The sequence below is a fragment of the Vicia villosa genome, linkage group LG3 (genome assembly GCF_029867415.1).
Source record: "Vicia villosa cultivar HV-30 ecotype Madison, WI linkage group LG3, Vvil1.0, whole genome shotgun sequence".
NCBI lineage: Eukaryota > Viridiplantae > Streptophyta > Magnoliopsida > Fabales > Fabaceae > Vicia > Vicia villosa.
Window position 1 is genome coordinate 63,230,794 of NC_081182.1, and position 26,262 is coordinate 63,257,055.

General features: G+C 40.2%; 1 pseudogene; it reads right to left on the reverse strand.

Annotated features, from left to right (window-relative positions):
* Nucleotides 1–245: 245 nt before the first annotated feature.
* LOC131661671 (TMV resistance protein N-like) lies at nucleotides 246–26,262 on the reverse strand (annotated as a pseudogene).

Below are 26,262 nucleotides of genomic sequence, written 5' to 3' on the forward strand. Positions count from 1 at the left end.
AAAAATGAGATTCGGATAAACAAGCTTTCACTTTTAAGACTTGACCCAAAATATAACTGTTGTTGGATGTATTTGGTAGAAGAAAATATGACAAAATATCAAAAATATGCAGGGTAAAGTATTCATAATAATACTTAGAACTTGCTTTCTGGTCACTCCACAAATGAACATTGCTCATGCCCAAATGAACATTGAAGAACTACTAATTCTATTGATTCCAGATAAACAAAACACGATCTTTCTAATACAATGTATTGTATCCTACTTATGTGAACTTCCAATCTAAAAAGGTCCTTAACAGCCTCTGCGCCTCTAGAGTTCACGCCATCATCTTCCCCCGATCATGGCTTCATTGCTTCGTACCTGTGTCAAGGTCCGGGCTCTTTAAACTGTTCTGGTCGTAGGCTACGTAAATAACTATTGTGGCTACTGAGTCGACAAAATTGACATACTTCCAATGGACCACAGTCTTGGGATATAGAGCACAACGCAAAAAATTACTTCATCTAGTTAAGTAAGAACAAAAGTGAGTCTGAGAGAAATTTGTCCTCGTTGGAAGCTGGTATATTGGAAATGACAACCGTTGGCTCACATTTAATCTATGACTGCTTTGTAATTGTGGTGTAATGACCTTCAATACAGTTTTGCGGGAAACCCGATGTGACTTAAATGGTTTATTCTGGACTTCATTTGTTGCGGTGTGCTTTTTAAAGCCGAAACCTTGCACAGGCAGAGGGAATACTGTAGCAGCTACCATCATTGACATAAAAATTAGCATGCTTAAACCTAGTCCTTGTCTAATACTCTGAAATATTTTTCCCTGCAACAAGAGATAGTGGTAAACATGTTATTTAAAGAATACCATGAAAACTTTATAAGTAATTGCGTGTGAGAATTAGAGGGTTACTTACCAAAGAGAAATTTTCATTGGATTTTTCTATGTTCTCCACATTCTCTCCCTTCAATTCATCCACGGTTGATTTGCACATACCACTGACATGCTCGGAATTTGAAGGTGCCATAGAAAGTTCACCGTTGTTCACCTCTTTAAGTTCTTCAAGATAATCTTCCTTGTGCAACACACGCCATCCGCACTTGCTAATCTTGCACCCTTCCACTTGCACTTCAAAATGCAACAAACTGTTTTCCCTGAAGTCTGGCTTCCGATGCTTGCTAAAGGATTTGTGCATGGTCTTTCGCTCCCCTCTTGTGTGTCGCCGAATGTAGATAAAATCACCACTCCCTACCATTGTGAACATGTACAGTTTATTGCTTGCCGTTGAACTAGCGAAGAGAGATAAGGATTGTGAATAGGAATTAGTTTAAATGTATTTATTTAGTGTAATTACCGATATAGCCCTGTAACCTTTATATATACGAGAAATAATAATGAGAAAAGTATCAAGCCAAGAATTATTGACATGGTATCAGTAGGTTTTCGATCAAACCTGTGAGTTTTTTTTTAGGTTAATCTTGCCTTTATTCAGCGACACCCCACTGGGTCGCTCTTGAAATCGTCTCGGTAGATCTCGTTTCTCGGTACTTGAAATCATCTCGGTTCTCGGTAATCTCTTCCAAGATTGCGATTCTAATCTCGGGTGCTTACAAATCGTGTTTGCTTTGATCGTGTTATCGTATCGGTGTCGGCAAATATTCTGAATTAGGGTTTTGACTCTGTGTCGGCAATTATTCTGAATTAGGGTTTTGACTCTGTGTTGGCAATTATTCTGAATTAGAGTTTTGACTCTGTGTCGGCAATTATTCTGAATTAGGGTTTTGACTTGGTGTCCGCGAGTATCCTGAATTGGGGTGTTGATTTGGTGTCGGCAAGTATTTTCTTCAGTGTTCCGTTGGTGTTTCTTGTTTCACGTTAACAAAATTGTTACGTTAACAAAATTGTTCTTAAGTCATCTCTGATATTATGGCTTCCGAAGAAGCGATAGATCATATTTGTGTTCGTTTTACCGGAAAGAATTATCTTGTTTGGGAATTTCAGTTTCGGATGTATGTCAAAGGGAAAGGATTATGGAGTCACTTGGACGATGTCTCTTTGGCACCGTTAGAGACAACTGACTTAGATGCATGGGAAATAGAAGATGCTCAGATTATCACTTGGATTCTCGGTACTATTGATCCTCACATGATTAATAATTTGCGATCTTTTTCCACTGCCCAAGAAATGTGGAACTACTTGAAGCGTATCTATAACCTAGACAATGCGGCCAAACGTTTTCAGTTGGAGCTAGACATTGCCAATTACAAACAAGGCAATCTGTCTGTTCAAGAATATTATTCTGGTTTTTTGAATTTGTGGACAGAACACTCTGCAATTATACATGTTGATGTTCCCAAAAGTTCTCTCGCGGATGTCCAAGAGGTCTACAATACTAGTAGGCGAAATCAATTTCTCATGAAGCTTCGTGCAGAATTTGAGGTTGTCAGAGGTGCCTTGTTGAATAGGAATCCCGTTCCTTCTTTAGATACATGTGTCGGTGAACTTCTCAGAGAGGAACAGCGTCTTGCTACTCAAGGATCCATGTCTCGTGATGTTGTCATTTCTGAGTCTGCTATGTTTGCATATGCTCCTCATAGTAGAGGTAAAGGTCGTGATATTCGACATGTCCAATGTTTCTCTTGCAAACAATTTGGACATTTTGCTCAGAGTTGCAGTAAGAAGTTTTGTAATTATTGCAAGAAGCGGGGCCATATTATCTCTGATTGTCCCACCCGTCCTCCACGATCAACACAACGTTCGGTGCAAGCATTTTCTGCTAGTACAAGCTCTGCAGTTGGTCCTTCCATCACCAATCCATCTAATGGTGGTGCTCTCCAACCTGAAATAATCCAACAGATGGTACTTTCCGCTCTATCAACCTTGGGAATTCAGGGTAAGTCTTCGAATGTTTCCCGCCCGTGGTTTCTTGATTCTGGTGCATCCAATCACATGACCGCCTCTTCTGAATACTTGCACAATTTACATTCTTACCATGGTAATCAGAAAATTCAAATTGCGGATGGTAATGCTCTCTCTATCACGAATGTTGGTGACCTCAACTCTGATTTTCGGGATGTGTTTGTAGCACCTGGACTTGCTTCCAATTTATTATCTGTTGGTCAATTGGTTGATAATAATTGTAATGTAAATTTTTCTCGTGATGGTTGCCTTGTGCAGGAACAGGTGTCGGGGAAGGTGGTTGCGAAGGGGCCTAAAATGGGAAGACTGTTTCCACTTCAGTTTATTTCTAGTCATTTATCTCTTGTTTGTAAAAATGTCTTGAATTCTTATGAGGATTGGCATAGAAAATTGGGTCATCCTAACTCTGCTGTTTTATCTCATTTATTTAAAAATGGTTTATTGGGAAATAAAAGTGTTGTTTCTAATGCCTCTCTTTCATGTTCTGTTTGCAAATTAGCTAAAAGTAAAACACTTCCTTTTTCGTCTGGTGCTTATCGGGCTTCCTCTTGTTTTGAACTGATTCATAGTGATGTATGGGGTATGTCTCCTGTAGTTTCTCATGCTCGCTATAAATATTTTGTCACATTTATTGATGATTATAGTCGTTTTACTTGGATATATTTTCTTCGGTCTAAATCTGAAGTGTTTTCTATGTTTAAGAAATTTCTGACATATGTTGAAACTCAATTTCATGAAAGTGTTAAAAATTTTCGCTCTGATTCTGGTGGTGAGTACATGTCTCGTGAGTTTCAAGAATTTCTTCAACAAAAAGGCATTTTGTCTCAACGATCTTGTCCCAATACCCCCCAACAAAATGGGATGGCAGAACGCAAGAATCGTCATTTGCTTGATGTGACCCGCACTTTACTTCTTCAAGCTTCTGTACCACCCCGATTTTGGGTGGAGGCTCTTTCCACAGCTGTCTTCTTGATCAATCGTCTTCCTTCTACGGTTATTGATCTCGATTCTCCCTTTTTTCGTCTTTTTAAAATTCAGCCTAATTATAATGATTTACATACCTTTGGATGTGTTTGTTTTGTTCACTTACCTCCATTTGAAAGGCATAAGCTTGGAGCGCAGTCTGTTCAATGTGCGTTTATGGGGTATAGTCACTCTCATAAGGGATTTGTGTGTTATGATGTCACTAACCATCGTTTTCGTATTTCTAGGAATGTGACATTTTTTGATAATCAGTTTATGTTTCCATGTGTTTCTCCTGTCATGAATGATATTGTTACTCTTCCTAAGTTTTCTATTATGCATCAATCTATAGAACGCTATAAACCAGGTCATGTATATGTCAGAAAACACAAACAGCAGGTTCCCACACCCCTTCCCGACGCTGAACCGCCACCTGATCCTGTAATGGTTGAACCACGACGTTCTGGTCGAATATCTCGAGCACCAGATAGATATTCACCAGACAGGTATGATTCCTCACATACTTCTCTGACTGCCACACTCTCTAGCATATATATTCCTACTTGCTATTCACAGGCTGTTAAAGATGTACGTTGGATAAAAGCAATGAATGAGGAACTTCAAGCTCTTCAAGAGAATTTCACATGGGATATTGTCTCCTGTCCTCCTGATGTTAAACCCATTGGCTGCAAATGGGTGTATTCTGTGAAATTGAATTCTGATGGGTCCCTTAACCGTTTCAAGGCTCGCTTGGTTGCCTTAGGAAACAAGCAGGAATATGGAATTGATTATGATGAGACATTTGCACCGGTTGCCAAAATGACATCTGTCCGTACGGTACTCTCTATAGCTGCTTCTAACGGGTGGACTCTTCATCAATTAGATGTGAAAAATGCTTTTCTTCATGGTGACCTGGCGGAAGATATTTATATGACTCCTCCTCAAGGTTTATTTCCGTCATCTAAGGGTGTGTGCAAGCTCAAACGCTCCTTATACGGTTTGAAACAAGCGCCTAGAGCATGGTATGAAAAATTTCGCTCCACTCTACTTGGGTTTTCCTTTACTCAGAGTCAGTACGATTCTTCTCTATTTATTCATAGAACATCTACTGGAATTGTCCTACTTCTTCTGTATGTTGATGATATGATTATTACTGGTTCTGATCATGCTTCCATTCAAAGCCTTAAACAGCAGTTACAAGCAGCGTTTCATATGAAAGATCTTGGTAATTTGCATTATTTTCTTGGTCTTGAGGTTCATTCTACATCCAAGGGCATATTCCTCCATCAACACAAGTATGCCACAGATTTAATTTCTATGGCTGGTCTGCAATCGGCTAATCCAGTAGATACTCCTCTTGAGGTTAATGTTAAATATCATCGTGATGATGGTGATCTGTTGCATGATCCTTTATTGTATCGTCAACTCGTGGGTAGCCTTAATTACTTGACTATTACTCGCCCTGACATATCATTTGTTGTTCAACAAGTAAGTCAATTCATGCACTCTCCTCGCCACCTACACCTGGCAGCAGTTCGACGTATAATTCGTTACTTGAAGGGAAGCTCTCATCGTGGTTTATTCTTTCCTACTGGCGTTCCTCTTAAATTGAGTGCTTATAGTGATGCCGATTGGGCAGGGTGCCCTGATACTCGACGATCTGTCACTGGTTGGTGCATGTTTCTTGGCTCTTCATTGATCTCATGGAAAAGTAAGAAACAAGCGAGAGTCTCTAAATCTTCTACTGAATCTGAGTATCGTGCCATGTCTGCTGCTTGTTCTGAAATAATTTGGCTTCGTGGTCTTTTGGCTGAACTTGGATTTCCTCAAATAGAGCCAACTTCACTTTATGCTGACAATACAAGTGCCATCCAAATTGTTGCGAATCCTGTTTTTCATGAACGCACCAAACATATTGAAGTTGATTGTCACTCAATCCGTGACGCTTATGATGACAGAATAATATCACTTCCTCATGTCAGTACTCAGTTGCAGATTGCAGATATTCTTACCAAGGCTGTTCCGCGTCCACGTCATCAGTTTCTTGTTAGCAAATTGATGCTCATTGACAAGCAGCATCAATTTGAGGGGGGATGTGAATAGGAATTAGTTTAAATGTATTTATTTAGTGTAATTACCGATATAGCCCTGTAACCTTTATATATACGAGAAATAATAATGAGAAAAGTATCAAGCCAAGAATTATTGACAAGGATGAGGCATCTTCAGGTTCTAAAGTATCAAAGTTCCAACGCATGCGCATTTGTCTGGTAGAGGTTTTTATTGGAATACGAAACCATACACAGATTAATAGCCAAATCACTATTATCAATAGGATTAAATAACCAATACATTGATTTCCCTTCAAATCTGGTTTGGTATTGTCAAGCAGCTTTTCTCTGGCCCGTAAGCCTTCATCAATTTCCTCCAACGCCACAAATACAGCAACTGCCCACTCATTACTTGAACGACAATCCGTAGGGATCTTTAAGGTTATTGATGCAATTGAGTCAACTTCTGACACATATGATGAGCTCAAGGGAAAAAAATTATGATTATCAAATCTCGAAGGGATCTCCGTGTACACAGGATAAGGATGATCAATTATCTGTAACAATAAATTTGTCCTTGTTAACAAAAACAGCAGAAATTCATGCATACATTACAAATAAAAAGTGGACACCTGATTCCAATCTCTTGAAGCACATACCAAAGACCCGGGTGAGAGAAAGAGTTCTTTGTTGCTTGATTCAAACAGCTTCCATATCTTTTGAGGATCCAATATTTTAGATTCCTTTGCATCAGAATCTGTTGAGTACAAGCATGCATGTGGTGGAAGCAATGGTATAGGATGAAGCAGAGGACAGTCTTCCAATTCAAGATAGCGAAGCTTTGAAAGATTAACAAAGTAGCAAGTGGGTAGGCAAATCATTCCCAGATAGAATTAGTCTCTCCAATGATGATAAGCCATCAATGTCTTCAGGAATTGAATCATCAGTGAGATTACAATAGCTCAAATCCAAAACAGTTAATGAGGAAAGACCTGAGAAAGTAGAAGGCAATATTAAGCCTGTGTCATCTGAGAAATACCTTAGCCGACTCCTATATGGCCGACTCACATTCTGTCGAGAGTCGGAAGCTGGCAAGCCACATCCACTTAAAGATAATATTTTGAGATTCCCTAATTGAAGTAGGGAGGGGTCTGAAGCAACTGGAAAACTCATCGAAACAAATACAATGAAGTCGCCATCGAACATCTATTTATCCTACAATAAGGAATGGAAAATATCGAAGAAAACCAAATAACAAGCAATGGTCTCAGAGAAAGGGTAAGGGTGTCTGTTACGTGAGGGGAAGGTATTAGCACCCCTCACGTCTCCACAGGATCCATTCTTGCTAGTTTCTAATCTAAGGGTGTGTGTGTGTATCATGCTATGTGCTAAGGGAAACATGCAATGGAAGATATACAAGATAGCAGAAAATATACAAATAGGAGGGAAACAAGATAAGAAGAAAAGGCCGAACAAAATAAAGGAAAAGAGAAAAGATCGCTCGCTAGGGTGTTCGTACCCTGTGCCTACGTACCTCCAATGTGCAATGGAGAAATCAGAGCGCCGTAGTTCGGCCCAAAAGTTTTTGTTTCTATCTCGATTCGCGTCTCCTAGAGAAACGGAACCGAGCACCCTAAGGGAGCATGCAAACAAGGAGCGTCACAAAGATCCTAGCAAACATGGCATGTGAACAAGCATCACAAATAAGAACATGCGAACAGGCATCGCAAAAAACAGACATGTAACAAGCATACACGAATGTGAGTGTGTGAACAGGCATCACAAGTGATAAAGCGAACAGGCATCGCAAACAACATGTAACAGGCATACATGTGCAAGTGTGAACAAACATCACAAAAAATGCGAACAGGCATCGCAAACAACATGTAACAGGCATACATGTGCAAGTGTGAACAGGTATCACAAAGATATCATACGAACAGGCATCGCAGATAAGAAGATAGTGAACAAGCATCACAAAGATATCATACTAACAGGCATAGTAGATACAAAAATAGTGAACAAGTATTACAACCATAAGGCATACAATCGAGTTCCGCTCGAAAAACAAACAAACTACTGAAGTAGTAATCAATGCAAATGCAGCACACAAACGAGCTCAACTCGTAAAGCAAGCAAACTACCGAAGTAGTGACCTAGGGACAAGGGAAGTGCTTTAGCTAGCGGGGAAAGCCACCCGAAGCTGCTATCAACGGGGAAAGCCACCCGAGATAGATACACTATAGACATTTAGCTAACGGGGAAAGCCACCCGAAGCTACTATCAACGAGGAAAGCCACTCGAGATAAACACGCCACAATCTGTTAGCTAACGGGGAAAGCCACCCGAAGCTACTGTCAACGAGGAAAGCCACCCGAGACAGGGACACCACAGACCGTTAGCTAACGGGGAAAGCCACCCGAAGCTATTGTCAACGGGGAAAGCCACCCGAGACAGGCGGAAAGTAAAAAAGAAAGAAGCGGAGAATAATAAACAAACAAAAACAGAGCCTCTTTCGAGGGCTTGGCCAGATGAATGTCTACCCTACTTCTCATGTTAAGAATGATGCTGCATGCCTACCCTGCTTCTCATGGCAAGATATGGTGCGCGAAAGAGTAAAAAGGACAAAGGGGATACCGAGCGGATAGCAAGTCCGCAGTGAGCTAGCAACGCAAGCAGAACTAAGAAACTTCGCGTAATCTAACATCCAGCAAAGCCAGGAGTCCAGCATAAGCGTAGAAGCGACGCGGTGTGAAAATAAATCACAACCGCTATGTGGTGCGTATCAAACACAACCACACAAGCAACCTGCAAGAAATACAATCCAGACAATACAGGAATATACATCTCAATGAATGAGAGATCGGGTGAATCGCATCGGGAATAAGTTCGTGTCCCACAAATAAAGTGGAACACGATGCAAATCAAGTCGCATCAGAAGCGAATTCGTGTCCCACAAATAAAGTGGAACACGAAGCAAGTCGAATCACAATCGAAGGCTCTCTCGAAGTACCTCGCACATCTCAACAACTGAATCAGTAATAACAAGGAAGCATGCTATAGAAAATACTAGCAATTAAGTCGTCCTAAGAAAATTCTAAAACAAAACCTAACAAGATTAAATTGTTTTTTTTATGACATTTCATCTAAAAAATAATAGAACAAAACTATGTACAAAATATTAAATCTAACATGAAAAATAGTACATGTTTTTATTATCTCTTCTTATCAACCAAAATTAACAAAACTCAATGATTTTATATTCTCTTATTATGTCAACATCTAACAAAAATGTCCATGGTTTTATATTTTGTTACACTAAAAAAATACTTGAAACAAACTAGTAAAAAAAACAAATCTAAAGTAGAAAATTATGCACACAGGGGGGTTCATGTGAAATCAGGTGGTGCTGGTAAAGATGAGGGCGCTAGGAGCCCAATCAGGAGGCCCAGAGCCATTTTGTTTCAGATTTTTGGCCAAAAAAACATGGTGTGATGGGCTCGGATGGGGTGTATACAGGAATCTTGCTGAAGGCCCAAAGTTGTTATTGATTCAATTTTGTTTATCCAGATTTTTGACAATTAATCCTCAGATTTGTTCTATTTCCAAGTTAATCAACATGTTAATCCTTAAGTTCTCAATTATTCATATTAACATCACCTAATCAAGCTAACAATCACAATTAACGTAAAATTGAATCAAAAGAGGATTTAGGTTAAGAAATGTGACACTCAACTCTCCCTCTTTCACGACGGTGCGGCGGCGGCGCGACGTCCTCAACCTCCGACGAGGACCTCTCCTTCCGTTCCTACATCTCTTGTCTCACTGTTCAAAAGCAGACGGTGGCCGATCTTAGTTCTCTCCGGCGAAGACCTCTCAGGGCCGCGAATAGCAATGGCGCGGTGGCTCCGTTCTCGAATCTATCTCTCACGATCTCGTCTTCTTTTTCTTTTCGTTCACGATTCGCGAGGATGATGAGGACCGTTGAAGCGTTATTGTTGCAGAGTTGTTACGATGCGTTGAGGATGATGATGTTCAATTCCAGAAATCCAGAGATAAGACTCTTTGCGAAATAAACGCACAATGTGCTTCCTCAGGTGAATTCTTGATCTCTATAGAACTACTTCTCCTCTTTCTTCTTTCTTGTTTTGTTGCGATTCACGTATTGATTATGATACGCGTTCTGTTGCGACGCTGGAGATGCGAATTCATTGACAGTGATATGATCGAAGAGAAGAAGAGGCGATGAAGATTGATGAATCGTAGAGAGGATTCAGAGTGGAATCTGAAGATTGTTGTTACCGTTTTTTGCAGGTTCTTGGATGAAGAAGCGAATTGGAGTGTGAAGGAGGAACTCGATTCAGATGTTGAAGATGATGAATCGGTGATGAATTCCGGATCGAGAAAAGGTTTGTTATCGATTCGATTACAAGTTTCTCTTAGCGTTTGTTGAAGATTTCTCTGAGTAAATTTCTTTGGTAATTTCTGTTAGGTTGTGAAGATTGAAGAGTGTTCTTGCGATTGAAGGTTGAAGAAGAATGAAGATGATCTAACGTTGATGAAGGTGATGCGATGCAGGGAGGATGAAGATGAAAGATCAAGAAACGGTTATGGCCCTGATCTTCTGAGTTTTGGTTCCAGCTTTATTACCGATTCTCTTTCTTCTTTCTTTTTTCAGTTTCTTGTGTGAACTCTTTTCTGTTATGGTCCTTTCTTGTGATGAAGATGAAGATTCAAAGATGAAGGTTGTGGCTCTGAGATGTGAAGGTCGGTTAGAGTATGGAGAGGTTGAAGATTGTGGAGCAAAGTTTTTTGAAGAAGCGATGGAAGATTGAGAGGTGATTCGGTTCAGGGAGAGAGGTAGGAACGAGATGAAGGTTCTCAGATTTTTTTTGTGATTCTTTTTTTTTTCTTTCCGATTCTGAGTTTCTGTTTTGTATTGCTGTTGAGTGATTTGTTCACACCGATTTCGGTTCCGTTTGGATGAGGTGAAGCTCGGTTATGGTTTGAGAGGCACGGTTCCGTTTTTTCTCTTGCAGAGGCTGCAAGCTGCTCTTTATGCAGGGGCTCAATTGGAAGCTTATCATAAGCATGTCAACACTAACATTCCGCTTTTACAAAAACTTGGCTCTAGTGATTAAGATAGGATTTAGGGGATTGAAATGAAAATCTTATAATGAAGTTGTAATGAATGTTTGTATGAATCTTGGAATGTATGGACATTTTTGAGAATTTTTATTGTAATGAATGATAAATGGATATTGTATGGATATTGTAACTTGAAATTTTTGTATCTCGTAACCATATGAATACACCTTCCATCCTTGTATGCTTAAAACTATTTTGATCCAATCTTGAATTGTGAAGTATTTTTAAATTTAAATCATCACTTGAACGAACTTTACTTCAATGCAATCCTAACTCGAATGAACCAAATTACTCCCATCAAAAACGACAAACAAAACCTTGATCGCCACTTCACTTCTTTATGCCATGATCCGCATTCGAACTCTAATCCGATATAACAATAACATCTTAAGGAATCTTTAAAGAATATAAGAATTGAAGCACACAAGAATATCCTGACATGGAATCCAATGAATCTCAACGATTGCAGACACCATGCATGAGAAACTCCTTATTATTTTCCTTCGATTTTCGAACGACGAAATAAACGTCATTTATAACTTATAGCTCATATAAAGAGGGCAAATTTTGGGGTGCAACAGCTGCCCCTATTCAAACTTCTTGAACCTGACGAGTGAGAAACGAAAGTTTCGAACCGTTGAGGTGGAAGGAGATTGAATACCAGAATGAACTCGAAAATTTGCACTCTTGATCAATAGAAGATCCTGTCTTATAATAAGACGGAATGTACCACCCCGCAAGCAGGGAGAAAAAACTTCAATTGACCTGGATAATTAAATAAGCTCCGACTTGCGATAAGAAGGAACGGGCACCCACAGGTAGGGGAAACACTTCAATTGATCTGGGTATCAAGAGAAGGAACATCTCGAATGATCTGGGCATCAGACGTAGCAGATGTCTCCGAACTTGCATCAGGATAGATGTCTTAGGTCGATCTGGGAATCGAGGGAGATACATCGGTTGAATCGAACATCAACGGGTAATAGGTATCTCTGATCTGGGAATCATGATCTGGGAATCAGGGCAGACATCTCTTCTGATGCAATTAAATCATCAGGTAGATATTCCAACTAATCTGGGAATTAGCGGCTAGCTCCTTCGTAAGACCACGGGGATCCGGAGGCGGTTCCTTCAACTGAACTGGTAATCAGGATAGGAACAATATCTCTTCCGAACTGTGTACGCCGGGGAAAGAATGCCTTTAAACTGATCTGGACATGATGCCAGAAAATAAGTAGGACAATCTTCATCTGAAAGACAAAGTCGATCAGGCAAACATCTCCATCTGATCTGATGATATCAGTGGCTTGCTCCTTAGTAAGATCACGGGAGATCCGGAGGCGGTTCCTTCAACTAATCTGAAACTGGATATTAGGATAGGAACGGATGTTTCTTCCGAACTGTGTACGCCGGGTAAAGAAATCGTCTTCAACTGATGGTTAGGCAGCAGGACTGGGCAAACGAATTTCTTCTTCTGAACGAACTAAATCGTCAGGGAGTAGATATTTCCAACTGATCTGATGTATCAGAGGGCTTGCTCCTTCGGAAGATCTTGGGAGATCCGGAGGCGGTTCCTTCAACTGAGCTGGATATCAGGATAGGAACAAATATCTTCCACCGATCTGGGGGCATCGGGAATAGGAATGTCTTTGAACTGATCTGAGCTGTGTCAGAAAATAAGTAGAACAATCCTCTTCTGATTCAAAACATCAGGATAAACGCCTGTAATGACTAGGCGAATATTGCTCTCTAGGGAGCATTTGAATCTGGATAACTTTCCTGCAGAAAGAAACAAATATGATATGATTTATGCATGATGCATGTATGAATGTGTATGGAATAACGTTCCCGAGAAGGAAGACGCTATATGCTTTTGAGAATGCAATGCAAATGATGCATGATTCGGACGCTACTTAGGAGAACAGCGGAGGAGCACTGAATTGCTGAAGAAGTCCTGGAGAGAGTATGGAACTCTGCGGGGAGGACAAGACGAGTGACTAGAAGTCACAACAACGAGCTGGCAAAGATGGATCGAAAATCTGCTGGAGACGACCAAATTTGGATGCGAGCTCTGTTTGGGGAATAAATCCTGCTTGGGGATATGAACATCCCAATTAACTGCTTGGGGAATACCCTGGCAACTTCATAGGAGAAGCAAATTCTCGACATTCTGGGGATGTGGAGATAAGGGCAAGTCATGGAGATAACTCTGATGAGGAGTAACCAACTTGCTTGCGTAGGACGCATTCCGCTGGGGAAGTCCTAGATGAGAACATATCCTGCTGAGGATGCAAATGAATCTCGGTTGAGGAAAGAAGCTCAGTGGGGAAGATGAATACTTCTGCAAAGCGAGCGGCTGAGGAGATGAGAGATCCGTTGGGCATAAGGAACTCGGCATAAGAATCTTTTGCTAAGATCACTCCACTGGGGAATAAGATGACTCTCTTGGGGGAAACGGGTCAATCCGTTGGGGAGAGAAACGCTCTACTGGGGAGAACGAGGAACTCGGGAAAGGAACCTCATTAAGAGCTAGCTGGGGAATCAGACACCATTCCATCATGATTCAACTGGGGAGAAAGCATTCCGTCGGGAATAAGGCTTCTGGAGCATAGAGAATGCATTAAGATGTGCTTTACTGAGGATATGAGAATCCTGGAGCAAAGAAAACCTCATCTGGATGTACTCAGCTGGGGAATGAGAATCTCTCACTTGGAAAAATTCGCCAACACACTGAGGGTGTACTCGAAAGGATGTACCCGCGAGATAAACAGATGAAAATGCCCCAGGATATAGCATAACATCTTCACGAGGTTTCCTCACATGATAGAGAATAGTGATGCTCACCCACAATGGGAAAATGCAAGAGCAAACAGATTGTCAGACATCTGAGATTGAAACTTTCCAAACAAGCAATGGATGACAAGCAAGCAGTGATTAGAACACCAAACAAGTATCGACCAGAGCATCCAACAGGCATTGGTTCTTCAAGAGAAAGCCACCAGGAAGTGGGATCAAGGGGTCGAGCAAGTGTTGACTTCAAAGGGACCAAACAGGCATTGGCTTTCATAGTGTTCGGCATATTCATATTGATTGTAAGGATGCCAACAAGTAATGTACTTTCAGTCTCTGATGAATGTTAAGGATGACGATCCTAACTTCTTGAAGGTCTTTGAGTTCATAAGTTGCTTAGCTCACACCTGAACTTTAAACTGAACATCTCTTGATGAGGAAAGAATGACATTGTATATTGCTTTGCCCCAGCTTATAAGGACTTTGAAGAAATTCGTTATGTAAGAACTTCTTGAGATTCGTGCTATCATAGAAAACTTGCCCCAGTATCATGACTTTTGAAACCATGCCCCTGCTTGACATGTATTAGAGGTAGCTTCGACTGCGCTTGGGTGAAGCCCCTGATTGCTTAGCACTTTGAGAGATTCTTTGAATCTTGACCTGATTGTCTCATATTGATTGAAAACTTACTCGATAGAGTAATCAAATGCTTTTGTGCCCCTGAGGGTGATCAGACTTTGAGATATTGCTGCCTCTGCTCAACGGAGTTCGGAAGACAACTTGTCCTTCGGGAGGATAAAACTTTTCATCAGAAGTTCATGATGGAAACTCCCTTGATGCCAAGCACTTGTTTATATGCAAAGAATGTTTATTATGAGAAATATAATTCTAATGCAAAGAGTATGTTTGTCTCGAAGTTTAAAGAAACTTTTTGAAAGGATGTCGTAACATCAATTTTTATGAAAGAAAGATGGTGTGATACCAACCCAAGCATCCAGCGGATCTCCTAGGAGTCAGCTTACCGTATTCTCGTGTATAGTCTGCTTTCGAATTAACCCTGCTTCAATTAGGACTTTTCAGGGTTGTAACGTGGCCAGGTTCACGGTTTAAGAAAAAGGATTTTTAGGCTCAAAATTATTTGGTGCCCATCCCCTTCATGATGTTCTCCAGTCCTAAGTTCAGTTAACTTGATACGAGCATTCATCTTTCAAGAGGTATTGGAAATGATTGGGGAACCAATGAGGCGTTCGGACATGGCAGTCACTTTACCTTTCGTTTTTTTGTGTCTGATCACACGACTTTGTTCTTTTGATGAGGATTCTTATTTTGTAATCCTTGTTTTTTGCTTTTGCTTTGCTCTTTTTTTTTGTTTCCCTAACTTTTGCCTGGACAAATTCTTTTGAACTTTGATTTGGATGTCCAGCGGGATGCCTTAATTTTTGCCTAAGTCACATGCTTTCAACCTGTTGACTTAGCGGGCTTTCTTTCCTTTTTTCTTCATTCTTTTTTTTTGAACAAGTCGTGTGATCCTGGATCTGATTTGTTGGAAGTGATTGTGACTGCCTGAGTCATTGATTGATGAAGAATTACCATTATGGTATCGTCATATTTTGACTTTCTGATGTGATGGATAAACCACAGCGGCTTTAATGTTGGTCTCGACCTCCTGACGTGAGGGATAATTTTGATGTCTCGACCTCCTGAGGTGAGGGATAACTGTTGTGGATTTGGCTTTCCTCAATCTGTTGAAAGATAGCCATTGTTGTATCTTTAGATGTGTGCTCCTGATGAATTTTGAATGCTCGATCAGGTTAACTGAACACTACCCGCCCCTGGGTTGAATGTTAGGTTTTTTTTATTTTGAGAAAAGAAACTCCTACTTCGAAGGCTCAGAGGGGTTAACGAGGGTTTCACTCCCTTATATCTCCAGTGTTTGGGAATTTGAAACAATGCCTGTACATCATCAACAGGGTTCTACTTAAAAGCATACCATTTGAGGTTTTTGGTATTATGTTCATCATTCTCCCTTCAGAGTTATCATGCTTTGTTAACAAGAGTTGAGTATCACAAAAAGCATAGAGAAACATATAAGAGCAAAAACGAATGGATTTTTTCAAGACAAACATATCCAATGCATTATGATTATAGTTCAAAAACAAACAAGTTTTACATACAAACAGTATTGCACAAAACAAGATAGCTTAAACATGAACATGAATGATGAATTAGGAATTGCCAATGTTGAGGAGATCTTCTCCGTATGGACTTATTGCTTCAGAAGATCCAATGAGATAGAGGAGAACTTCAATTCTGGACCTCAAGTGCAAATGTGATAGCCTTTAAGTCAATCAGGTATTGAACCTTGTCTCTGAATGACTGACAACCTTCAATCAGATAACCAAATGCCCCCATAGTGGAAAACGCACCAAGCACTAGCATATGTTCTTGTATAACACTTCAGATTACTTCCTGGAAGAAGAGTTTGGTGAAGCCATACAGAAGTTGCAAGTGTCCAGCCTTAGGGATTTGAGTCGTGCAAGTGGTGCACAAACTCAAGATACAAGGCGTCTTGCTTATCCCTCGGTCGGGAGCCCCAAAAAATAGTGACTGGAGTTTGTAGAATGCTTTAGGGATTTGAGCTGCCAATGATGCGAGCTCAAGAACACGGAGTCTTGCTTATCCCTCGGTCGGGAGCCCTAAATATAGCGACTGGAGTTTATGAATGCTCTAGGGATTTGAGCTGCCTGATGATGCGAACTCAAGAACACAGAGTCTTGCTTATCCCTCGGTCGGGAGCCCTAAATATAGCTGCTGAAACAGAAATAACCATCATGAATGGAGGAACTTTGTGTTACTATCGGCGAACAACAATAGCCTTTGACGCTTGGCCACCAAAGTCATTACTTGGAACACACAATAGTTGTTGGGAAGGAAGCCTCTAGAAGTACCAATTGCAAGTTATTCTCATGAGTTACTTCTCGAGGAAGAACAAACATTCTACTTGCAGAAGATGAAATGGGATTGACCAGTAGAAACCATTATGAATAAACTCAAACATCTCTGCATCGAGCAAGTCTTGGAATCTTTGTACCTCAACACCTTGTAAGGCTTGACATTATGATCAGGTTCCCCGAGAATGGAAAACACCAAGTATTATCATCAAAATTAGGGGAGCTATCTGTGGTGAGAAACACCCAAAGCGACGAATCTTAACCAATTGAAATTTCATCAAACAGGAAAGCAATTGAACACCAGGCATGGGGATTACATCAACTTGCTTCTTACTCTTTCCGTCTCTGTTGACAAGCAAAGACTATTGACAAGGAAACTCCAAGATGAGCAGGTGACTCAGGATGTGAAGCAGAACCTTGAGAATAAGAGGTGTCTATATGAGCCACTTTTGATTACTGTTGAGCAGAAGATTCTAGCGAAGTCACGCGGAATTTGTAAGTGCTTTAGGGATTCGAGCAATGCAAATGGTGCAATGCTCAAGATAGACAATGTCTTGCTTATCCCTCGTGCGGGAGCCCCAAGCAACTTCAAAGACTTGCAGATCCTAACATCATAACCAGCTGCCCCAGAATAGAACTCACACCTAGTGTCATTGTCATCAAGCAGAGAACCTGTAAACATCCACATGACACGGAGCTTAACCAGTTGCAAATAAAGCAAGCATGGAAGCAAATGAGCATAGGACATGGGAATCAAATAGACTTTTCTCTTGGTCCTCTTTTGTCTCTACTAAGAACTTACCCCTTGAATTCATGAGAGAAAAAGGGATTAACCGCTGGCAAGGAACTTTCGAAACCGCAAAGTTGTGAAAGAGATCCACGATGTGCTCCCTGAGTTTTTCCTAAGAGTCCTTGAGCACGGGTCACAACTTGCATGTCTTCATGGACAACCCAACTGGACTTTCTATTTGGTAACCCCACAAAGATGTTCCATGACTAATCTTTGAACACACAATAAGAACAAGTTGAGTCTCTGAGTCTGGTGAGAGTACCAAGTCTGAATAAGAAATCCTCGATTCTGAACACCTGTTATGCATGAAATGTATGAGATGCATGATATGCGTGCAATGCCATGTTCGATCATTTCCAAGGAATCCTCATGTTTTGTTTTTTTTAGAAAGCAAGAGATGGAAAAGCTCGACACGAGACTTAAAGATATGATTCCTTAGAAATGGAAGGAACACGTATGCTAGTATGCTAGTTATTTTTTGTACATCATTTTTTGGAAAGTAAACATGCAATGATGCAAAATAATGGAAACCACAATACTGGATATAGTTGCGCAGCCGCGAAATCACACGACATAGGTTCAAAGGTCCGACATAGTTTCAGATCAACAAGAACCAATTAACCGTTGGTAGAAGCATTTCTGTTGTACCACTTCTGAATAGAACCAAAAGTAACAGGATCAAAGCTCCGCCGTCGTTTCAGAATACCAAAATATCGGGCACAATGAGAACAGACCAAATAAAGGTCCGACCCCAAATCTGGAGAAGTAAATGGTATGTAGGAGCCACGGTTTCCTGTCCCATCCCAAACCTCACAGGTAGAAATCCTAAACACACACAGGATGTCCCTAATGGTCGCCAGGAATTTCGAACAAACAATGAGAGCGCCTGCCTCAGGCAATAAGCATGCCGGACAAGGATCACCTCACCGAGTTCTCTCCTGGTTGTGGTATGTTATGCCAACTCTACGTGCCAGGCGCCACGAGAGCCAACATAACTATCCACTCTAATCTAAATGTGTACTTGGTCTGGGTAATGGACCTTTTACCTCATAGTAACATCCCGCCCGCCAAGGAAAACAACCAGCCAGCACAACAGTATATCCAGAATATGGAAAGCGGTAAACACATAGATGCAAATGCATGCAAGCAGTATATACAAATGATGCGAGTAATAAACACACAAACAACCACAGAAGAGAAAGCGGTAAACACACAAATGCAAATGCATGCAAGCAGTATATACAATGATGCTAGCAGTAAACACACAAACAACCACAGAAAGGAAATCAAGCAAGAACTAGGAACGACACTCGGATATTCCCCAGTGAAGTCGCCAGCTGAAGCAACTGGAAAACTCATCGAAACAAATACAATGAAGTCGCCATCGAACATCTATTTATCCTACAATAAGGAATGGAAAATATCGAAGAAAACCAAATAACAAGCAATGGTCTCAGAGAAAGGGTAAGGGTGTCTGTTACGTGAGGGGAAGGTATTAGCACCCCTCACGTCTGTGGTACTCCACAGGATCCATTCTTGCTAGTTTCTAATCTAAGGGTGTGTGTGTGTATCATGCTATGTGCTAAGGGAAACATGCAATGGAAGATATACAAGATAGCAGAAAATATACAAATAGGAGGGAAACAAGATAAGAAGAAAAGGCCGAACAAAATAAAGGAAAAGAGAAAAGATCGCTCGCTAGGGTGTTCGTACCCTGTGCCTACGTACCTCCAATGTGCAATGGAGAAATCAGAGCGCCGTAGTTCGGCCCAAAAGTTTTTGTTTCTATCTCGATTCGCGTCTCCTAGAGAAACGGAACCGAGCACCCTAAGGGAGCATGCAAACAAGGAGCGTCACAAAGATCCTAGCAAACATGGCATGTGAACAAGCATCACAAATAAGAACATGCGAACAGGCATCGCAAAAAACAGACATGTAACAAGCATACACGAATGTGAGTGTGTGAACAGGCATCACAAGTGATAAAGCGAACAGGCATCGCAAACAACATGTAACAGGCATACATGTGCAAGTGTGAACAAACATCACAAAAAATGCGAACAGGCATCGCAAACAACATGTAACAGGCATACATGTGCAAGTGTGAACAGGTATCACAAAGATATCATACGAACAGGCATCGCAGATAAGAAGATAGTGAACAAGCATCACAAAGATATCATACTAACAGGCATAGTAGATACAAAAATAGTGAACAAGTATTACAACCATAAGGCATACAATCGAGTTCCGCTCGAAAAACAAACAAACTACTGAAGTAGTAATCAATGCAAATGCAGCACACAAACGAGCTCAACTCGTAAAGCAAGCAAACTACCGAAGTAGTGACCTAGGGACAAGGGAAGTGCTTTAGCTAGCGGGGAAAGCCACCCGAAGCTGCTATCAACGGGGAAAGCCACCCGAGATAGATACACTATAGACATTTAGCTAACGGGGAAAGCCACCCGAAGCTACTATCAACGAGGAAAGCCACTCGAGATAAACACGCCACAATCTGTTAGCTAACGGGGAAAGCCACCCGAAGCTACTGTCAACGAGGAAAGCCACCCGAGACAGGGACACCACAGACCGTTAGCTAACGGGGAAAGCCACCCGAAGCTATTGTCAACGGGGAAAGCCACCCGAGACAGGCGGAAAGTAAAAAAGAAAGAAGCGGAGAATAATAAACAAACAAAAACAGAGCCTCTTTCGAGGGCTTGGCCAGATGAATGTCTACCCTACTTCTCATGTTAAGAATGATGCTGCATGCCTACCCTGCTTCTCATGGAAAGATATGGTGCGCGAAAGAGTAAAAAGGACAAAGGGGATACCGAGCGGATAGCAAGTCCGCAGTGAGCTAGCAACGCAAGCAGAACTAAGAAACTTCGCGTAATCTAACATCCAGCAAAGCCAGGAGTCCAGCATAAGCGTAGAAGCGACGCGGTGTGAAAATAAATCACAACCGCTATGTGGTGCGTATCAAACACAACCACACAAGCAACCTGCAAGAAATACAATCCAGACAATACAGGAATATACATCTCAATGAATGAGAGATCGGGTGAATCGCATCGGGAATAAGTTCGTGTCCCACAAATAAAGTGGAACACGATGCAAATCAAGTCGCATCAGAAGCGAATTCGTGTCCCACAAATAAAGTGGAACACGAAGCAAGTCGAATCACAATCGAAGGCTCTCTCGAAGTACCTCGCACATCTCAACAACTGAATCAGTAATAACAAGGAAGCATGCTATAGAAAATACTAGCAATTAAGTCGTCCTAAGAAAATTCTAAAACAAAACCTAACAAGATTAAATTGTTTTTTTTATGACATTTCATCTAAAAAATAATAGAACAAAACTATGTACAAAATATTAAATCTAACATGAAAAATAGTACATGTTTTTATTATCTCTTCTTATCAACCAAAATTAACAAAACTCAATGATTTTATATTCTCTTATTATGTCAACATCTAACAAAAATGTCCATGGTTTTATATTTTGTTACACTAAAAAAATACTTGAAACAAACTAGTAAAAAAAACAAATCTAAAGTAGAAAATTATGCACACAGGGGGGTTCATGTGAAATCAGGTGGTGCTGGTAAAGATGAGGGCGCTAGGAGCCCAATCAGGAGGCCCAGAGCCATTTTGTTTCAGATTTTTGGCCAAAAAAACATGGTGTGATGGGCTCGGATGGGGTGTATACAGGAATCTTGCTGAAGGCCCAAAGTTGTTATTGATTCAATTTTGTTTATCCAGATTTTTGACAATTAATCCTCAGATTTGTTCTATTTCCAAGTTAATCAACATGTTAATCCTTAAGTTCTCAATTATTCATATTAACATCACCTAATCAAGCTAACAATCACAATTAACGTAAAATTGAATCAAAAGAGGATTTAGGTTAAGAAATGTGACACTCAACTCTCCCTCTTTCACGACGGTGCGGCGGCGGCGCGACGTCCTCAACCTCCGACGAGGACCTCTCCTTCCGTTCCTACATCTCTTGTCTCACTGTTCAAAAGCAGACGGTGGCCGATCTTAGTTCTCTCCGGCGAAGACCTCTCAGGGCCGCGAATAGCAATGGCGCGGTGGCTCCGTTCTCGAATCTATCTCTCACGATCTCGTCTTCTTTTTCTTTTCGTTCACGATTCGCGAGGATGATGAGGACCGTTGAAGCGTTATTGTTGCAGAGTTGTTACGATGCGTTGAGGATGATGATGTTCAATTCCAGAAATCCAGAGATAAGACTCTTTGCGAAATAAACGCACAATGCGCTTCCTCAGGTGAATTCTTGATCTCTATAGAACTACTTCTCCTCTTTCTTCTTTCTTGTTTTGTTGCGATTCACGTATTGATTATGATACGCGTTCTGTTGCGACGCTGGAGATGCGAATTCATTGACAGTGATATGATCGAAGAGAAGAAGAGGCGATGAAGATTGATGAATCGTAGAGAGGATTCAGAGTGGAATCTGAAGATTGTTGTTACCGTTTTTTGCAGGTTCTTGGATGAAGAAGCGAATTGGAGTGTGAAGGAGGAACTCGATTCAGATGTTGAAGATGATGAATCGGTGATGAATTCCGGATCGAGAAAAGGTTTGTTATCGATTCGATTACAAGTTTCTCTTAGCGTTTGTTGAAGATTTCTCTGAGTAAATTTCTTTGGTAATTTCTGTTAGGTTGTGAAGATTGAAGAGTGTTCTTGCGATTGAAGGTTGAAGAATAATGAAGATGATCTAACGTTGATGAAGGTGATGCGATGCAGGGAGGATGAAGATGAAAGATCAAGAAACGGTTATGGCCCTGATCTTCTGAGTTTTGGTTCCAGCTTTATTACCGATTCTCTTTCTTCTTTCTTTTTTCAGTTTCTTGTGTGAACTCTTTTCTGTTATGGTCCTTTCTTGTGATGAAGATGAAGATTCAAAGATGAAGGTTGTGGCTCTGAGATGTGAAGGTCGGTTAGAGTATGGAGAGGTTGAAGATTGTGGAGCAAAGTTTTTTGAAGAAGCGATGGAAGATTGAGAGGTGATTCGGTTCAGGGAGAGAGGTAGGAACGAGATGAAGGTTCTCAGATTTTTTTTGTGATTCTTTTTTTTTTCTTTCCGATTCTGAGTTTCTGTTTTGTATTGCTGTTGAGTGATTTGTTCACACCGATTTCGGTTCCGTTTGGATGAGGTGAAGCTCGGTTATGGTTTGAGAGGCACGGTTCCGTTTTTTCTCTTGCAGAGGCTGCAAGCTGCTCTTTATGCAGGGGCTCAATTGGAAGCTTATCATAAGCATGTCAACACTAACATTCCGCTTTTACAAAAACTTGGCTCTAGTGATTAAGATAGGATTTAGGGGATTGAAATGAAAATCTTATAATGAAGTTGTAATGAATGTTTGTATGAATCTTGGAATGTATGGACATTTTTGAGAATTTTTATTGTAATGAATGATAAATGGATATTGTATGGATATTGTAACTTGAAATTTTTGTATCTCGTAACCATATGAATACACCTTCCATCCTTGTATGCTTAAAACTATTTTGATCCAATCTTGAATTGTGAAGTATTTTTAAATTTAAATCATCACTTGAACGAACTTTACTTCAATGCAATCCTAACTCGAATGAACCAAATTACTCCCATCAAAAACGACAAACAAAACCTTGATCGCCACTTCACTTCTTTATGCCATGATCCGCATTCGAACTCTAATCCGATATAACAATAACATCTTAAGGAATCTTTAAAGAATATAAGAATTGAAGCACACAAGAATATCCTGACATGGAATCCAATGAATCTCAACGATTGCAGACACCATGCATGAGAAACTCCTTATTATTTTCCTTCGATTTTCGAACGACGAAATAAACGTCATTTATAACTTATAGCTCATATAAAGAGGGCAAATTTTGGGGTGCAACAGGGTCCATTTCTCCAATAGCAGTCCTACTCAAGTCAAGATTCTCCAAAGCCGTGTTTTGCTTTATACCGTCTGGCAGGCTACAAATTTTTGAGCATCCTGATATATTGAGAATTTTGAGAGACTTCAGGTTACTAATGCTGTTGGGAAGGCACACAATATTTTTACAATGCATTAAATTAAGCACTGACATGCTTATCATATTTTTTCCAAATTCAGGAAGTCGTGAAATGTTTGAGCAATCAGATAGAATGAGCGTTTTCAAGGAATCCATTTCCAATGTACTTGAAAAGGTTTTCAGATTCGCACATCCTATCAAGCTCAATATCTCGAGCTTTTTGTGCTCTTTAACAGATTGGTGAACTTCAACAAGGTCTGTACAATCATTAAGATGCAGCTCTTCAAGGTATGGAACTCCAGAGACATTTGGAGTTTGACGAAGATTTTTGGAATTACCTAAATCGATTACTTTCAGCTTCCCAAAATACTGAACAAAACAATGGAGAAATGGATAAGTAGTATTTGAAAATGCTAGTTATAAATGAAAACTCTTATTTGAAGCTCCTTAATTACCTGAGTTCCTTTCCACAGTTGTTTGACTTTACTATTGTTCATCTGTAAGTGAACAAGCTTATCCAGTTGAACTCCAAGTGGTAGAGTATGCATTGGATATCCCCGCCATATAAGCACTTTTAGTGAGCTAGAAAGACATTTCAGACCAAGTGAAAGATGCAAATCACATAATATAATGAGTAACCTAAGATTACACATCTTTGAGAAGGCCTTGGGGTTCCAACGCGCTACAAATGACATAGATGGTGATGACTTCAAAACAATACCTTGAACAAGTTCAGTTCCCTGTTAAGCAATAATTGTCAAATAGGTAACACAAGATATAGACAATGAATGCAATGCAATAAAAGTAATGTAACACTGAAATTGGGAATAACCTTATTTGTCCTTAGTACTTCATCAATATCCTCTAGAGACCACAATCTACTCCGTTTGTCGGGATCATTAGGAGATTCTAGAAAAACTATGGTTTTACCCATTTCTTCTAGCATATCATGCATCCCAATAACTCTTCCATCGAAGGTTATGAGTGATTTTTCTATAAGAACATTTATTCCAAGTGTTGGATGAAAGCCACAGTTTTCCAATATCTGTATCACTTTATGTTTATACCATCCCTTAAAAAAACAGGCAATATCTAGAAATAAAGTCTTGTGTTCATCTTCTAACATGTCATAACTAATTCGAAGTTTGTTTAGGATATCATCATGTGGAACTTGTTTGATTTTGATCAAAGCATCTTCCCAATCAGATATCCTTCTTCCGCAAAGAAAAGAACCCAACACTTCAAGAGCCAAAGGAAGACCTCCAGCATATTCGACCACACTTTTCGATAACTCTAAATAATCTTCTTCCGGCATGTCCTTTTTAAAGGCTTTTTCACAAAAAAGTTGAAGGGATTCACTTTTATTCAAGACTTTACTCTCATACATTTCAAACAATACAGCATGTGATATCAAGAGGTGCTTATCCCTAGTCGTAACTATAATTCTACTCCCTCGACCGAACCATTCCTGGCTTCCAGCCAAATTCTCAAGTTGGCTTTTAGAACTTACATCATCAAGGACAATTAGAACCTTTTTGTTGGATAAAAGGTTTCTTAAGCTGTCCTTTCCTTCGCTTAATGTTTCAATTACCATTCCTTTTATGTTCAAATGAGAAAGAATTTTATTTTGTATATGTAGCATGCCGTCGTTTCTTTCCCCCGAGACTTCCCTTACATTAGCAATGAAGCAACTTACATCAAACTGGCTTTTGATTTTTTTGTAAAGAGCTGTAGTAAGAGTCGTTTTGCCTATCCCACCCATGCCCCATATCCCTATGAAACTAACATCCTCCGATCCTATGTTCAGAGTTGAATGTAATTCTTCCAATCTTGCATCAATTGCAACCAGTCCATCGTTATAGGATGGGAATTTGAGTTCCAGTTTTTTCCATACTTGTGCAACAACTTCTTCAATGAGTTTCGTTTCATGTCTGCATTGAACAATAACCATAACATATAATCATCGCATAAATCAAAATCATACAAGAACCTATTTACTTTTCATGTTTCTGTTTTCATATTTACTTCAACAAATGAAAGGCATGCACTTACTGATCCTTAGAATCCCAGCCTGACAAATTGGCGACCTCTCTCAATGCATCTCTCCACTTTTGCACCTTCTCTTTGCTTTCAGCAAATTTTTCTTCATGTTTCCTAAAAGCCTCAGCAAAACTCGCCCTTTGATTTCTTACATCGGAGGGATCCACGCCATAGAAGATAGGGAACACTTGTTGTCCTGACAAACGTTTGGATTCAAGAATCTTGACTAACTCATCCAAACACCAAGCTGAGTTAGCATAGTTTTTGGAGATTATGACAACTGCTGAAAGAGATTGCTCAATGGCATGGAGTAGCTTTTGTGAGATTACTTCACCTCTTGCAAGTTCTTCATCATCTCTGAAAGTTATTATACTCTTGCGCACCAAAGCTGCATATAGGTGATCCGTGAAGCCTAATCGTGTATCTTCTCCTCTAAAACTCAAGAAAACATGATACTTCCATTTTGAGTTTTGTGAACAATCTCCCATTGAAGAGGTTTAAGATTCAACCTATATAAATGGAAGGATATGCTAATTTAAATTGAATAACCTGAAGAAAATAATAACAAGTTATTCAA